Consider the following 15,478-nt stretch of genomic DNA (forward strand, 5'->3'; position numbering starts at 1 on the left):
TTAGGCATGGTACTGCAGTTTGGTATTTTTTTCCTTTTATTACATGAGTTTTATTGAAATAAGGAAACAAAATAACAATTAGAAAAATAAGCTTACAATCATATGCTATTAGAAATTCTAAATGTTTAAACATTCAGTTCACCAAGAATATGTTTTAGAATGGAAAATTCAGGAAGGAAGAAAAGGGCAGACAGAGGAAAAGAAAGTGAGGAAAGAAATAGAAGATGAGAAGAAGAAAAAGGCTAGTATGAGGGTGTAGTAGTGTCAAATTGAGTGTACAGATAGGAAATTAGATAAAAGGTAGCCAAAATAAATCAAATGTAATTTACTGTTTAGGACTAATGAAGGAAACAGTATGAACTCCACGATGAACACAGTTTAGGTTGCACCAAGTACAAACACAACATTTGCAGAAGTCTTTCCAACAGGATAATATTGTTTTGAATACAGTCACAATAACAACATCTAAGAAAAATAGCCACATTAATAGAACGGGCAATAATGACCCAAAAGAACATTAGAAATGGAAATTTTCACTTGAAATGTTTTGACCGTTTAGATCAAACCAAAATGATTTCACATACATTTCATTGATTAACTTGTGAATTAAAGAACCTCTATCATTATTACAAGACCAACTAAGAGAAGGCATTTCAAGACCAAAAAGAGAAAAATCTGAATGATCATACTTATTAAAGTGAATCAAAATAAGCCTGGCTCTTTTGTAAATGAATCAATTGAGTAATATTCACTACTGTATACATTTTACATAGCTTTAACCGTAAACTGTCTCAAAGGTCAACTGGATAAACAACCATTACATAATTTTCTTATCAGAGTCCAATAGTGCTTTTGGTTCTATTTGGATTACATTGTAGAAACTGTTTATATGTATGAACAGCCTAAAGAAGGGGGGAACTCCGAATATCTTTAATAGAAACATTTGGTAAAGGTAATATAGAATCAGGGTTTGCAGGAAACTTGGAAACATAGAGACACATTTATGAGAGGCTTGCGCCGTCGTTGCATTGCTTTTAGTGATGCAGCGGTGGCGCAAACCTCTCAACCATATCTATGACGGCACACAAAGCCACTTTGTGTGGCTTTGAATTACCTCATAGATATGGAATGAGGCAAGGTAGCGCAAATTGCTGTGTTGCCTTACTCTTCACCAGGAAGACATTCCTTGGGTATTACAGTGGGTTCCCACGCTTCACCCATGGATTTTGATGCATCCCCAGATGTACAAGAGCCTGTAAACCTGGGGATGTGCCAAAACCTTACGCCTTCCCAGTGGAGGCACAAACAGGAGAAATATCCTTATTTACCTTGTTTTTTCCTCTTTCTATGTGTGCTGCATTCTGCACCAAGGTTTGAGGGGGTTTGTGAGAAAGGTGATAGTGTGACGTTATATCATATGTGATGAATGCTTTATTTAAAAAGGTAATTCAACGAGGTATAGTAGTATGATTAAAATTATACATCAAGATCATGATTGTCTTATGACAAAGAGGAATAATATAATATAAAATCGGTGAATCATACTCCTTCACCTTTTTATCTTTTTAATTGGATTATAGTAATCATAAGGGTTTTCTTCTTCCATAAAAATCTGGATCAAATGGTATCAGGCTATTTAAAATAGTGGTTCAGAATTTTAAATGATAGCATGGAAACAACATATACATTATAAGGTACAATAATCATTTTAGTGTCAATTTTTCCCCACCACGATGGTGTACATTTAGTCAGCACATTGTTCTCTGATGGTCTCTTATTGCAATTTGAGATGCTCATGCGTGACTACAATGTGCCAAGTTGTCAGTTCCTCACACTTAAAAAAAACAAGCATATTTTTCTGTAGTTATGGCATATATGCGATGCAGAAGCACCTACTCCTGCAGTGGTACAGATTCTGCATGCAATCGACAATGCCGGATGTCTCTTAAAATGGCAGTCTAGAGCATTCATACAGCACCTCGATGTGCCACGGAATAAACTACACACAATGTGGAAATCTGATTTAGCCAGGACTCTGCATGACATGGAATGAATGAGTGTATTGACATCTCCATCTAAGATATCATGTAATGTGAAGTTTAGATTAATTCAGTTTAACATAATAGACAGAGCCTACTTTACTCCTGAGAGAATTATCAAGATCTGTCCATGGGCCTCATTATCCTGCCCATGATGCAGTGCACCTGAAGTTGACATTCCACACATGTCTGGTCCTGTTCTTCCAATCTTGCTAGGAAGACATACCTGTTGCAAATACTCAGGTCTTGGGCAGAACAGCATGTAATACATTGGAGTCTTGCGACCTTGGCCTTCTCACACCACCTAAACCATACAAACTTACTGGAAAGTTCATCGCCTTGGCTTTATTTTTAGCTTATCGAACTCTTACCATGAATTGAAAAAAGGTTAACCCTCCATCTACCACTAAAAGGCCACTACTATTCAGTGACTGAATACTGAAAGCCAGCGCTTAAACAGAGAGGAACGGGCTGGTCTTAGGAAGTAACTTTTTGCTTACAGCTGGGAAATGATGTTGGAGGCTCTATAATCATGGAATAAAGACAATGAGAATCTGCCTTGAATTACACCTGCATACAACTTTCTACATACTTTAATCCTGGTTTCTACACACTTGCATTAGTATATTGCCTGCACACACTGTCACAGCTGGAGCCCACTTGATATTGCCTTCTAACATACACTTAACCTAGGAGGGTTATGCCTGCAATTATTATAGCTGATACTTGGATGTATGGGATGAAGCCGAAAACTGACATCTATGTAGAATTAATGTTGGGTATGTCGAAGAAGCAGTTTTGCATGTTACAGTTCTATTAATGTCAATGTTTTAAGACAGAAAGTTAAAAGGGCATGAATACCTGCAATAAGAGGCCTAATGGTCTTATCAATCGTCAGATACTTGGTCAACTTATTTATTGTTTGTTAATACAATACCTTGTTTACAAATTGTATATTGCTATACCAATCAGAATATATTTTTAAAAAGTCTTCCCACCAGGGAAGACATGAAATTCTGTTTTTCAGATTTTAAAGATAAAATGTTGTATTCAATTGTTGTCTTAATATATAGGGAGACCCAGATACAAAGATATTTGATATTTGAAGGGCATCATAAAAAATTGGAATCAGAAAACGTATGTTGATAACATATGGAATGTAATAGTAATATATCAGTTTCAGTAACATTTTATTTGTATATGGATAACCTGGAATATAGTTGAATCTCTTTCAGAAAAGGAGGTATATATACATTTTATTAGACATATATACCTAAGCATTCTCAGTTTATGCAGATAGTGTGATTTGTTTTATGCCATGAGGAAGTTCTGATATATTTGGGTTTCATCTGAAAATAATACAGGGGAAAGAGGACAGCCTTGACTAGTTTCCCTGTTTCAATCACTACAAAGGGAAAAGCAACCATTAAGAAAAACATTTGCCTTAGGATTAGATAGTTTAGCTTTGCAAATTAAATAAATTTAGGACCAAATTGCCAACCATTCAATGGTTTTAAGAATACATTGCCAATCAATTTGAATAAAGGCTATTTCAGCATCAGGTGACAATATAGTCATTGCAGTGTTTAGTTTATTTGCTTGAATAATAATATCTCAAAACATCCCTGCATTATCAGCAGCATATATGTCTTTGCAAAACTGGATTAATCAAGACTTAATAAGAAAAGAAACAACAGACGGATAAGGATATTTGTAGTTATAATTAATAAGTAATATGAGCCTGTAGGTTTTACAGGATCAGGGGTCTTTATCATGCTAATAGTGGTTGCAACGTGATGTCAAATTTAAGTTCCTCCAGTTTATTGTTTACAGAGCAAACTTTTGGAATGCCACCAAAATCAGAAGCAGATTATGAAGATTTATAAACATTTTTAGAAGGATTCGAAATGTCATCATTGGTCATTAAACTAATAATATCGACCATTAGTAACAATAGAACTGATTGCTTCACATACAAATTCAATTTTACACATACTTGGCAAACATTGTTCCTGCTTTGTTTTGCTTGTTACCTTGTGGCAAAATGTTGTAACATCCTACCTCAACACTTCAGACAGGCGCCATTGCTACCTCAATTCAGGAAGGACCTCAAGACCTGGCTCTTTGACTGAACCCTGAGGACATACCCCACAGCACCTTGTGACCCTACGGAAGAGTAGCGCGCTATAAAAATATTGATTGATTGATTGACCATAAAATGCCAGTTTTACCCTTAGAAAAACATTACCAACATCAATAGTAACAATTTTATTTTATTCAGATTTAGTTTTAATCAGGTCATGTAGTAAATGAGATGATATAAAAGTAAAGAGTCATGTTATGGTCGTGTTCAGTGTATTAATTTCCTTCAGAAGTAAATCATATTGATGATTTAAATTATTTTTCTATTTAATTGAGAAGACAAATGTAAATGCCCTAAATGAAGCTTTAAAGTAATTCCAAATATTAACATTGGAAGTGTCAGCTGGATTATTAAAAAGAAAAAAGACTCTGCTATAAAAGGTGCAGCCTCCAACAAAAATAGTATCTGATAAAAGGTAATTATTGAATCTCCACTGTCAAGGTTTTAAATCATCAGTGGAAAGATCTAAAGAAGCCAAATCAGAACATGATCAGAAAAAAATAACACTGATCTCTGCAAATCGCTAGCATGGTCATAAACCTTTAGTAACCTTAGTGTTATCATTCCTCAAGAGTGTATTATCTAAGTTTAACATTCAAATTTATATAAATTACAAGACCAAATAATGGCCTGGATGAAACTCCAGCTTTGAATGGGATTTCCTGGTTAAAAAAGGATCAAGTAACTAATTGAAATCACCAGCCATAACAACATTAGAATTAGGAATTTGATTAATTTAACTAAGCAGAGTAATATGTTTATGATCAAGCATAATATTAACCAACACCCATCTGCCCATATTATCACAACATGAAGATTTGTAATTTGAAGGATTTATGATATAAAATATCTACCTCATCCCAACAGTCATTTGCAAAAGAAAAAAATATGCTCAACCCAGTATTGTTTCAATTTTATAGATTCAGCTTCACTGTAATGCATCTCTTGGAAGAAAGCAATTTTGGCATGAAGTATAGATAAGTGAGGCATTACCTGTTGCCATTTTATCGAATCTCCAAATTCACAAACATTCGACAATATAAAGTTAACCACAATCGCACACATTTGACACAGGAGGGAACAAATACTGGAACAAAGGTGATACCCTGTAAGAAAGGGGAAAAATACACAAATGTAATTATAACTATGATGTGCAAGCAAGCTACATTAGGAAAATAAACAGTGCCATTTACATTTAAAAAAAAGAAAGGAGGAACAAGTGAACAGGAAGGAATGGGAGATAATATGTAAATATATGGAAGAAACAGTTGAAGAAGGTAGAGAACTCAGATCTGAGAAAAAGAGGTATAAAATGGATATAGCATGTTGATGTCATGACAAGATAGGTAGAAGAGCTAGACAAAAAAAACAATGATAAAGTAAGATCATATGTTATAAATATAGCAGTGATATATCTTTATGTTTGTCAATTTCTATCCTATGGGGGAAATTATTGTGAAGAAAATATTTAACAGGATAGGCAAAAGACTAAGGATCCCAAATCTGATATTTAGTTGTCTTAATAGAGGTCTCAAAGAAAAAAAAAAAATTGCATGGCATTAGTACTATTGGATACACCTTGTGAGATGAACAAATTGTGGCCAGATCAACTAATTTTCTTTTTATTCTCAGCTGTCCTTAGTTCACAAAGCAAATCTGAAAACTCTAAAAATAGCATAATAATGCCTCTCAGGTTTGAGGAATAAGAGTTGTATTTTCCAGAAGGTGAGCATGTTGTAAATTAATTGCTGTGAGTTGGAGATGTTTTGGAGCTTCGGAATTAAATTCTTTAAAATGTCATGGAGATCCGAGCCCTCAACACTTACTGGTAATCCATACAAACATTGTATAATGTGAGAATTTCCAAATATTATGTACGGAGTTTTAGATTTAAGATTTCCAGTTCAAACTGGAATTTTCACCACAGCTTCTTGAACTGTGCTAATTCATTGCTCCATTTCAGCTATCCTATTCTCCACTATGATCCAACTGCTCACAGTTTATCGCTACTTTTCATTGGTGGTGTTTATAAATGGTTAGAGGGCTCCTACTCCATCTAAAATGGTATCTAAAATTGGAGGCAATAGGTGATGGAGGATCATTCTTGGATATTGTGGGTTTTACACCTGAGGAAATCATTTTTTAGCACTGATAAGCAAATCATTAGCCATTTTCATCCTTGAGGATTTACTGCAAGATACCCTTAAATGAGGTTTTGCTCTGCCCATAAAACAAATAGGAGTATGAAAGCATTAAACAAAACCTAGTATTGATAGGACTAAAAATGGCAGAAAAGGTGAGCGTACTAGGATGTTTTAGGCATTAGAAATAATGAGCCATCATTGCATTATAGCACCATACGCAGAATCACCAAAGGCAAAGAACACCAGGCGTAAATATCATGTAGATATCATTGGAAAGAAGAATGTAGTGGATTGTATGGGTACAGAATGCAAAATGAGATGCTGAGAAAAAATGTCATGCTGCTTGAGCATATGAGTAAATAACCCTCCATAATAGAAATGAAACAGTTTCCAGGAGATTGTCATGCTGTCATAGTGTGAGATAAGCATGATGCACAAAATGGTGGTCATGCAGTAAAAATATGAGTCTCAAAAAAAGATAAAAATTAACCTCAAAAATTGGCAAGGGATGATTCCCTCTGACACAGAGGCATTTCAGGAGGCAAAGACAAGAACAACAAAGTCATTTGTAGAGCACACCGCTACCTCACAAGAGGCACCATAGCACTAGCGGTAAAGGTCATCCAACACAAGGCAAAGTGGATACCAAAACAAAGAGTCAGAACAGTAAGAGTTTTTGAAGATCTTCTAAAAGATGTTTCAGAAGAACAGTTTCTCAGGGCCAAAGGAATGCACTTTGGAGGGCAAATAAATAAATTATCTTCCTCCTCTTCTAGCCTTATGGATACATGGAATTCGAAAGAGTTTAAGATTATTTGATCTCAATGATCTCTCCGGAGCATAAAGATGAACCGGTGTCTAAGATGGAGAGGGCTCTTGTGGTTCTAAGTTCTAACGTCTAGAATGAAAGCTTTGAGAGCTCTTGTTCACAGGAGGCCTGTGGAGCTGACAAAGACGACTAGACACTGAGGCCCGAAAGGGGATTTTGAGAATCAGTCGAGCAGGAGCGTTCTGAACAATTTGGAGATGCTGAATCAGAAAAGCTGGGAGTCCCAAATATAAACTGCTAGATTAGTCCTAGCCTTGAAGTTATCAAGGCATGGACAATCGTCTGATGGTGTTCTACAAGAATAAAGTGCAACATCCTTCTCAAAGAATAAAGAAGCAGGTGGAGGATACAGCCTTAATCTGGGGCTCAGAAGTAAGGTCAGAAACAAATTCCACCACAAGATTCCTTGCCAACTGGGAAGAAAAGGGGGGGCACTTATTTCCGCTGGCCACCAGATATCGGGTGGAAGGAGTGAACTTAATGTAGAAAAAAATAATCTAAGTCTTGTCTGAGTTAAATCTCATGCTCATCCAGTCCACCATCAGTTTGAGGCAGAGTTTAAAGGCATCAAAAGATGTGGGAGCATTTTCCTGGAATGCCAGGAGGAGTTGAGTGTCATCTATATATAAGATTCGACTAAGTTAGCCAAAGGCTCCATATTATTATTAAAAGGTGTACGGCTAAGTGTGGAGCCCTGCTGGACTCCGCAATCTGAGGATTTCACCTTCAAAGTGAAGGGGGAAGAAAGATAGCCTGGGAACACCCTTTGATAAAAGATTTAAGCCAAAGAAAGGCTTGATCTTTAACACCAATCTTATCAAGTTTTTTCAGCAAAATAGTGTGCAAAACTGTATCAAATGCAGAAGATAGATCCATAAGCATTAGCACAGTAGGGGTATTTAAATCTTAATTTGCTATAATTTATTCAGAGACTTTGAGTAACGCTATCTTAGTGCTGTAACCCGCTCAGAAGCCTGATTGTGAATCATGGAGCAGGAAGATTGAGGCCCTCATTCTGACCTTGGCGGTCGGCGGAGAGGCGGCGGTCGGACCGCGAACAGACCGGCGGTCAGAAAAATGGCATTCTGACCACGGCGGTCACCGCCGCGATCGACTGCCACTTCCCCACTCCGACCGCCACGGCGGTCATGACCGCCGGGCTGGAGTTTGCGCACTCCGGCCCGGTGGTCGTCCCAAGACCGCCAACGGTATCATGACCCTGCCTACCACCGCGGTTTCTGGTGGTCGGGAACCGCCATGCGAACCATGGCGGTAAGCACTATCGGGGCCAGGGAATTCCTTCCCTGGCACTGATAGGGGTCTCACCCACCCCCCACTACCCACCCGAGTCCTCCCCCCACACCCTCCACCCCCCTGCCACCCCCCAGAGGTGGTACGAACCCCCTCCCCACCCCCACCCCGACATGCACATACATGCACCCCGACATGCACACACCCCCAACATGCACATATACACACCCCCTACACACACATACACAACGGGGACACATACCCGCACACATACATGCAGACATGCGCACCTGCCGAACAGCACACATTACCCATAGACACAGCAGCACCCCCCGCCCGCATACACGCACTCACACACCCCCTCTACACACTCACACGCACACCCCCATGCACGCCCACATCACACAACACCCCCCCTCCCCCTCCCCTCACGGACGGTCAACTTACCTTGTGCGTTGGTCCTCCGGGAGGCGACGGGAGCCATGGGGAGGTGACCGCCAACAGAACACCGCCAACAGAAGACCGCCACACAGAAATGTGGGTCGTAATTCTGTGGGCGGTGTTCTGCTGGCGTGGCGGTGGAGGTTGACCAGTCTCCACTTTTCCGCCGACCGCCAGTGTGGCTGCTGGCGGTTTCCCGGCGGAACGCTCCCAGCGGTCGGAATGCGCACAGCGGCATACCGCCGCGGTCGGCGGTCTTCACCGCGGCGGTAACTCGGCGGTCTCGCGAAAAGACCGCCAAGGTCAGAATGAGGGCCTGACTCCAGAAAGTTTGTTAGTTGCTTATTTGCATTCTTCTCAAGAAGTGCAGCCACTGTAGGAAATAAAGAAATAGGTCTAAAATTGCTACAGACTTTGGGTCAGTGGAAGGTTTCTCCAGAAGAGAGAGCAGAAGGGCTTGTTTCCAGCTGGATGGAACTAATGTCTAGTCTAGAGATTCATTAAGCAGCCTGTTGATAATGGGATTCACTAAGGGTGCTGCAGGTTTAAGAATAGCTGGGAGGCAGGAATAAAGGAGGGAATCTGGTTTCCAATTTGAAAGCTCAATTGCAGATTCCTCATCTGAAATGGGGGCAAAACTGGTCAGAGATGGACCCAAAAATGACTTGTATGGAGCTCTGGATTAGGGGAACAATGATCGATAAATTGTTCATATGTATCTTGAATTTTCTTGTGAAAAAAAGACAGAGAGGCCCTCACAAAGCTCCAAAGGAGTCAGGATGTTTTTAGTTGCTATCGGGGAGAGAAACTAACTGACCACATTGAACAGTGCTTGAGGCGTATTTGCAGCCTCTGCAATAGACATGGCAAAAAAAGATTTTTTGGGCCGACAGAATGGCCGCGTGGTACTTTTTGAGAATGGACAGATAAATCTCTTTTGCCTCCTTATTGTATTTGGTTCTCTATTGCTTTTCCAGTCTTTTACTTGCAGATCTCGCAGCCTTAAGGGCCTCAGAGAACCAGGGTACAGAGTGCTTAAGTCTCTTAGATGAGTAGGCTTTCAGAGGTGTAATGTTGTTAATGGCCCTTGTAAGCCATCTATTAAAATGGGATATATCACAATCTAAGTCCCCCTTCAACTTGCAAGTGAAGGACTGAAGAGACTCCTTAAAGAATAACCTACTAATTTTGCACCAGGGTCTGGACATCTTGGGCCTGATGTATGAAAGCATTTTGCATTCGCAAACGGTGCGACTGCCCGTTTGCGAATGCAAAATGCCATTTTCAGAATGTATGAAATACATTCTGAATGCAATTTTAAGGAATCGCTAAAATAGCGATTCCTTAAAATTGCGACCCTGTTTAGAGAGTCACAAATTGCGACTCTCTAAATCAGAAATTGCAAATAATGATTCCTTATTTGAGATTTCTTAGCACATGTATGAAGCAATTCCTAAATGCGATTTTGGCATTTAGGAATAGCTAATTACCACCAAGCTGATCTTGGTGGTAACCATGTGCAAAATTTAAAAATGCATTTAAAATGCATTTTTAAATTGTACATGTAAAGCACATATGCCCTTTTGGCATGTGTGCACCTTACATGTCCCCAATAAATATTTTGGGGTGCAGCAGAGGGGGCCTTAGCCCCCCAGCACCCTGGGGTTTTGCATTTCCAAAATTGCGATTTCTGGTTCAGAAATCGCAATTTTGGAAATGCAAAAAATTTCGCAGATATGGGCCAACAGGCCCCTAGCTGCGAATGAGGCCGGTATCGCAATTTGCGATTCGGTAATAGCATTTGCGATTTTTAAAAAATCGCTATTACCGATTCTCAAATGTGATACATGGCACTTTGCGAGTCGGAAATAGCGATTTCTTAAAAACAATTGTATTTTGTAAGTTTGCGTCGCTTTTGCGTCAAAAAATGCTGCAAATGCGGCGTAAAAAAAGTATAAATATGGGCCTAAGGGGGTTATTCTAACTTTGGAGGAGTGTTAATCCGTCCCAAAAGTGACGGTAAAGTGACGGATATACCACCAGCCGTATTACGAGTTCCATAGGATATAATGGACTCGTAATACGGCTGGTGGTAAATCCGTCACTTTTCCGTCACTTTTGGGACGGATTAACACCTCCTCCAAAGTTAGAATAACCCCCTAAATCTTTCCGAAGAGCTAAAAAATTGCAGGGCAGGTTTATTATTAAGGTCATCCATGTGCAGATTAAAGTCACCTAATACCATGTGATTGGAGTGGAGTGGGGATAGTTGACCTAAAAGGTCTGTCAGGAGCTGGAAAGAAACAGAGGTTGAAGAATGCGGACAATATTTAGTTGCGCCTGATACTGCAAAAAAGAACATTCCAAAGTCTGTAAATAGCCCCAAAAAGTGGTGCAATTTGTAAGAAGCACTCCACGTCGCAATCGGTCTCATAAATTTGCTGTCAACACGTCTGGCATGCATGCCACCCCCTAATCACATTTCTTATGACATACTGATTATATATGTTAGTTACAATGGCTAGAAGAAGAACAATGTGAAAGGAAAAACAAGTGCCAAAATATGTTGCAGAGTTTCTTTTGATCAGCCCACCAACGACACAGAATGTATGCAAGTTTTACATTTCAAAATGTTTTTGGCACACTTTTTTATTTCAGCCTTTGATGAAGCAGACATATCAGATGATTCAATCAATAAATGTAGAATGGAAGAGAAACCAAACTAACATGGAGCAAAACACAACAAAGTGTCAAAGTGAATGAGAGTGTGTCGAACTCAACCAGCATCACTATTTTCAAAAGGAATCAAGAAAGTAATTATCACTGCACATATGAGTTGAACTTAAAAGATCGGTGAAAAGGTCTATGAGGAAGACATCATGGGGCAGATTTAAGAGTCCAGAGCGCTTCCTTGCACCAAATTAGAGTCAGTCATTTTTTAATGCTAATGTGGCCCAACGAGGCCAAATTCATTGCACCAAGTTTACAATGTGGTGCAATGCATGCATTGCACCACTTTGTAACCCTTTGTACTATATTATGCCTGCGCCAGGCATAATGTATGCAAAGGGGGCGTTCCCCCGTTAAGGGGGTAGAAAAATGGTGCAAAGAAATATAAGAGATTTCTTTGTGTCATTTTTTTGCCATTTTTAATGTCTGCTCAGAGCAGGCGTTAAAAGGAGGCACACCACTGTTTACAATGGGCTTCAATGGGTTTTGCAAGATTAGCTTCAAAATTTGTTATGATAATCCTGCAAAGCACCGAACTACCATATAAAATTATGACACTAGTTCCCTAACTACCACCATGGTGCACTGTATGTTAAAAATGGCAGAGACATAGTGGCGTTGGGGGGGCTAAGGGGCGCCCATATGTTTTATGAATCTGCCCCTATGTTTAGTAGTTGTTGGCCGAATCCTGATGATTAGCAGGTTGAGAGAATCTTAGTTGGAAAGGTTGTTTTTTGACAGTGCTGGGATAGTGACGGTAGTCTGATAAACTCTAGGAACTAAGGGCCAGATGTATGTACCTGGAGATTTGCGATTTCCTAATAGATTTCCTAATAGATCATTTTTGTGATTCTCTATTGGGAAATCACAAACTGCTACAAGTTACATTGTGTTTAATGCTGTGCGCGATTCCCAAATGGGTTGCAACATACCTACCTCATTAATATTCATGAGGCATGTCACAATTTGCGACCCATTTGGGAATGGCCAAAATGACAGGGCTGGTGGCCTGCTGGAGTCAGCAGACAGCTATGTCTATGATTGCTTTTTTGATAAAACAATCTTTTTTTTTGTAATGCATGCTGTTTTCCCTAAAGGAAAACAGCATGCATTACTAAAAGAAATCTGAAAGGTTTTAATTTCTTTTTTTTTAAATTGGCAGTGGTCTGTGTTGCCACTGCCTGCTCATAAAAAATATTTGAAGCCACATTCACAAAGGGACCCTTTCCCGTTTGCGAATGGGTTACCACCAACTTGAAGTTGGTGGTAACTGCGATTGTTTTGCAATCTCATTCCTGGTTGTAAAACAATCGTACATGGCCCTGTGAGTCGCTATTAGGAAAGGACACCCTTGGCATGCCCTTCCTCATAGCGAGTCGCAATCTTGATTCTACAAGTCGCAAAATAGGGGCCAGAAGCCTTTTATCAGCCAGAGAGGCCCAAGCAGTGTTATGGAGTGTTGGTTGTGTCTGATATTAAGGCGTTAGAAAGTCCCTAGGGTCGGTTGTTGAAGGCCACGTCATTGGCCAACTCAGGACCATGCAGGTCAGCCCTCCCCAATGGATGGATCATCAGTAATTAGTACAAGTAGCCCCACCTCATGTATTCGAGGGCAATCCTGGAGGATGATGTCCCATGCTTGTGCATGGCCTAGGCTCCGTAATCCTTTCTATACCTCAGTATGAAGCTTCTCTCCCTCGTAGGCAACCCTTTTAGATAGTTCCCTGTTCCGTCCCAAGAGGGTGGATCCCCTTGGAGATTTTCATTCTATGGTAATGAGACATTGTGCAAAAATGACGGCCAAATCATCATATTTTGAGGTCATCACTTTCACTTTAGGTCGGGGATCAGGCCCAGGAGACAGATCGCCCCGGGAGCAGGCAATGGAGCGACCTGTAGCACATTTTATGAAATTTACCACCCTCCCTCAATAAGAAGTAAAAGCTGTGCATCTCCAAACTGCATGGAAGAATTCCATATCTATCTTTTGCCAGAGAGGGCATGCTGCCTGCATCCCCAGGAACAAAATATTAATGTGTTTGAGTCTGAGGTAACTAATTTTGAATTAAACAGAAGTGGGCATTGTGAATTACACATGGTGTGTATCGTAAAATGTTGTGCCAGTCCTCATCTGTGAGCACTTAATCCATGCACCTGGACTAGTCAATGTTCGCTGTGCCTGCACAATCAATGCCTTGTGAATGAGAGTGATTGCATGGGACTGACCTGTGATGGTACAAATAGTCTCCAGAGTCACATGGCACGGGGATTCACATCTGTCCTCCCCCATATCTGCTGCACCGTAGCCACCACTGTACTATATAATTGGAAATGTGGAGCAAGGATTGTATAATTGTTTACCAAGTCTGTGAAGTCTTGCAATGACCCGTTCACATACCAGTCCCCAAGTGTAGTCATGCCCCTTCTCTCCGAGTCCCATAGCCTAGACCTATTGCCATCATGTACAAGTTGTAATAGTGCAGTCAGACGAAGGGGCCTGTCAATGGAGTTGTCCCATCTGCATGTGCTGAAAAACCCTGGTCCATGTTAAGCGTAAAGTATCCAATAACATTCCAGATCAATTGTTGCCCCCCCACCCCCAGGACCCTTGGGTTAAGCAGTTTCAATAACAAAGAGGCACAGCTCAGGATAAATCGTGCCCTAGGTGCCATGTCCTTCCATCTGCATTGCTCTCAGTAGGCTGTCCAGTTGAGTTGCTGTACCCCACTGTCCGTAAGGAGATGGAGTTTGGCCAGCTCCAACCTCCGCCAGCCTGATCCCCACATGGTGTTGAGTAAAAGACTGTCTATCTTGCAAAAGACAGATTTCGTGAGCAAAATCATCAGGGCTGCAAAATAAGTCAGGAGATAGGGAAGGAAAATCATATTTGACAGTGCAATCCTGCCCGCCACAGATGAAAGTAGAGTCAGGCAAAAGGTACTGGAAGAGAAAAGGTGTGTCATCACTAACAGTAAGATGCTTTCGAGAACATCATTCACTGTGTGATAAATATGCAAACCCAGATACCAAAAGGTGTGAGGTTCCCATCGGAGAACAGAGCCTACCTCCGGTCATGTAGCAGTGGTAGCCGGCGTATAAATCGGAAAGGTGTTTACTTTGCCCCAGTTGACTGAGACCTGATAAGCGCTGTATTCCTCTAGGGCACAACAGGCACCCCTGATGTCTAATCATTTCCCCCTGAGATATATCAGCAAATTATCTGCATAGAGGAATATGTAGGAGGGGTAACCATCAATTTCCAAGCCTCAATAATATTGTCTGGTGCGAACTTACAGTGCCAGCCTATAGCCATGTGAAAAGTGCGAAAAGTACCAGTGACAATGGACAGTCCTGACGTGTGTGTGTACAGTCTTGTAGTGTGAAGAAATACAACCTCCAGTCTTGACTCGGGTGGTCGGGGACGAGTATAATATCTGTGCCCAAATTTAAAAAAGCCACTCCCAAGATCCATGTTAGCCATTATAGCATAGAGAAAATCTCATTGAAGGGAGTCAAATGCTTTTTCTATATCTATGGAAATTGCCAGTGCCTTACAATAGACTTCAAACTGGATATGAATAACATGCAGCAATTTGACGAAAGTTTGGGATCAAACTACATATGAGTATAAAACCTGTTTCAGCATGGTGTATTTAGTCACCTAGGTGGGGGAGGCGCCTGTTAACCAGAATTTGAAATACAAAACAAAGTGGCTATGCTACTGGTTCCCACCTCCTACAAGTAAACATAGTAAATTGGGAGAAAATAACGCCCATCCACCGCAGATCATGCTGCCAGGGGTGCCAAGCTGGTATAGCACCCAATCACTTCGGGTGCAAATGTGTTGATTGAAAGTTCAAGCAACACGTAGACATTCAATGAATAAATACCATGGCACACC

Source organism: Pleurodeles waltl, chromosome 4_2 (assembly GCF_031143425.1).
Source record: "Pleurodeles waltl isolate 20211129_DDA chromosome 4_2, aPleWal1.hap1.20221129, whole genome shotgun sequence".
NCBI classification, from domain to species: Eukaryota; Metazoa; Chordata; class Amphibia; order Caudata; family Salamandridae; genus Pleurodeles; species Pleurodeles waltl.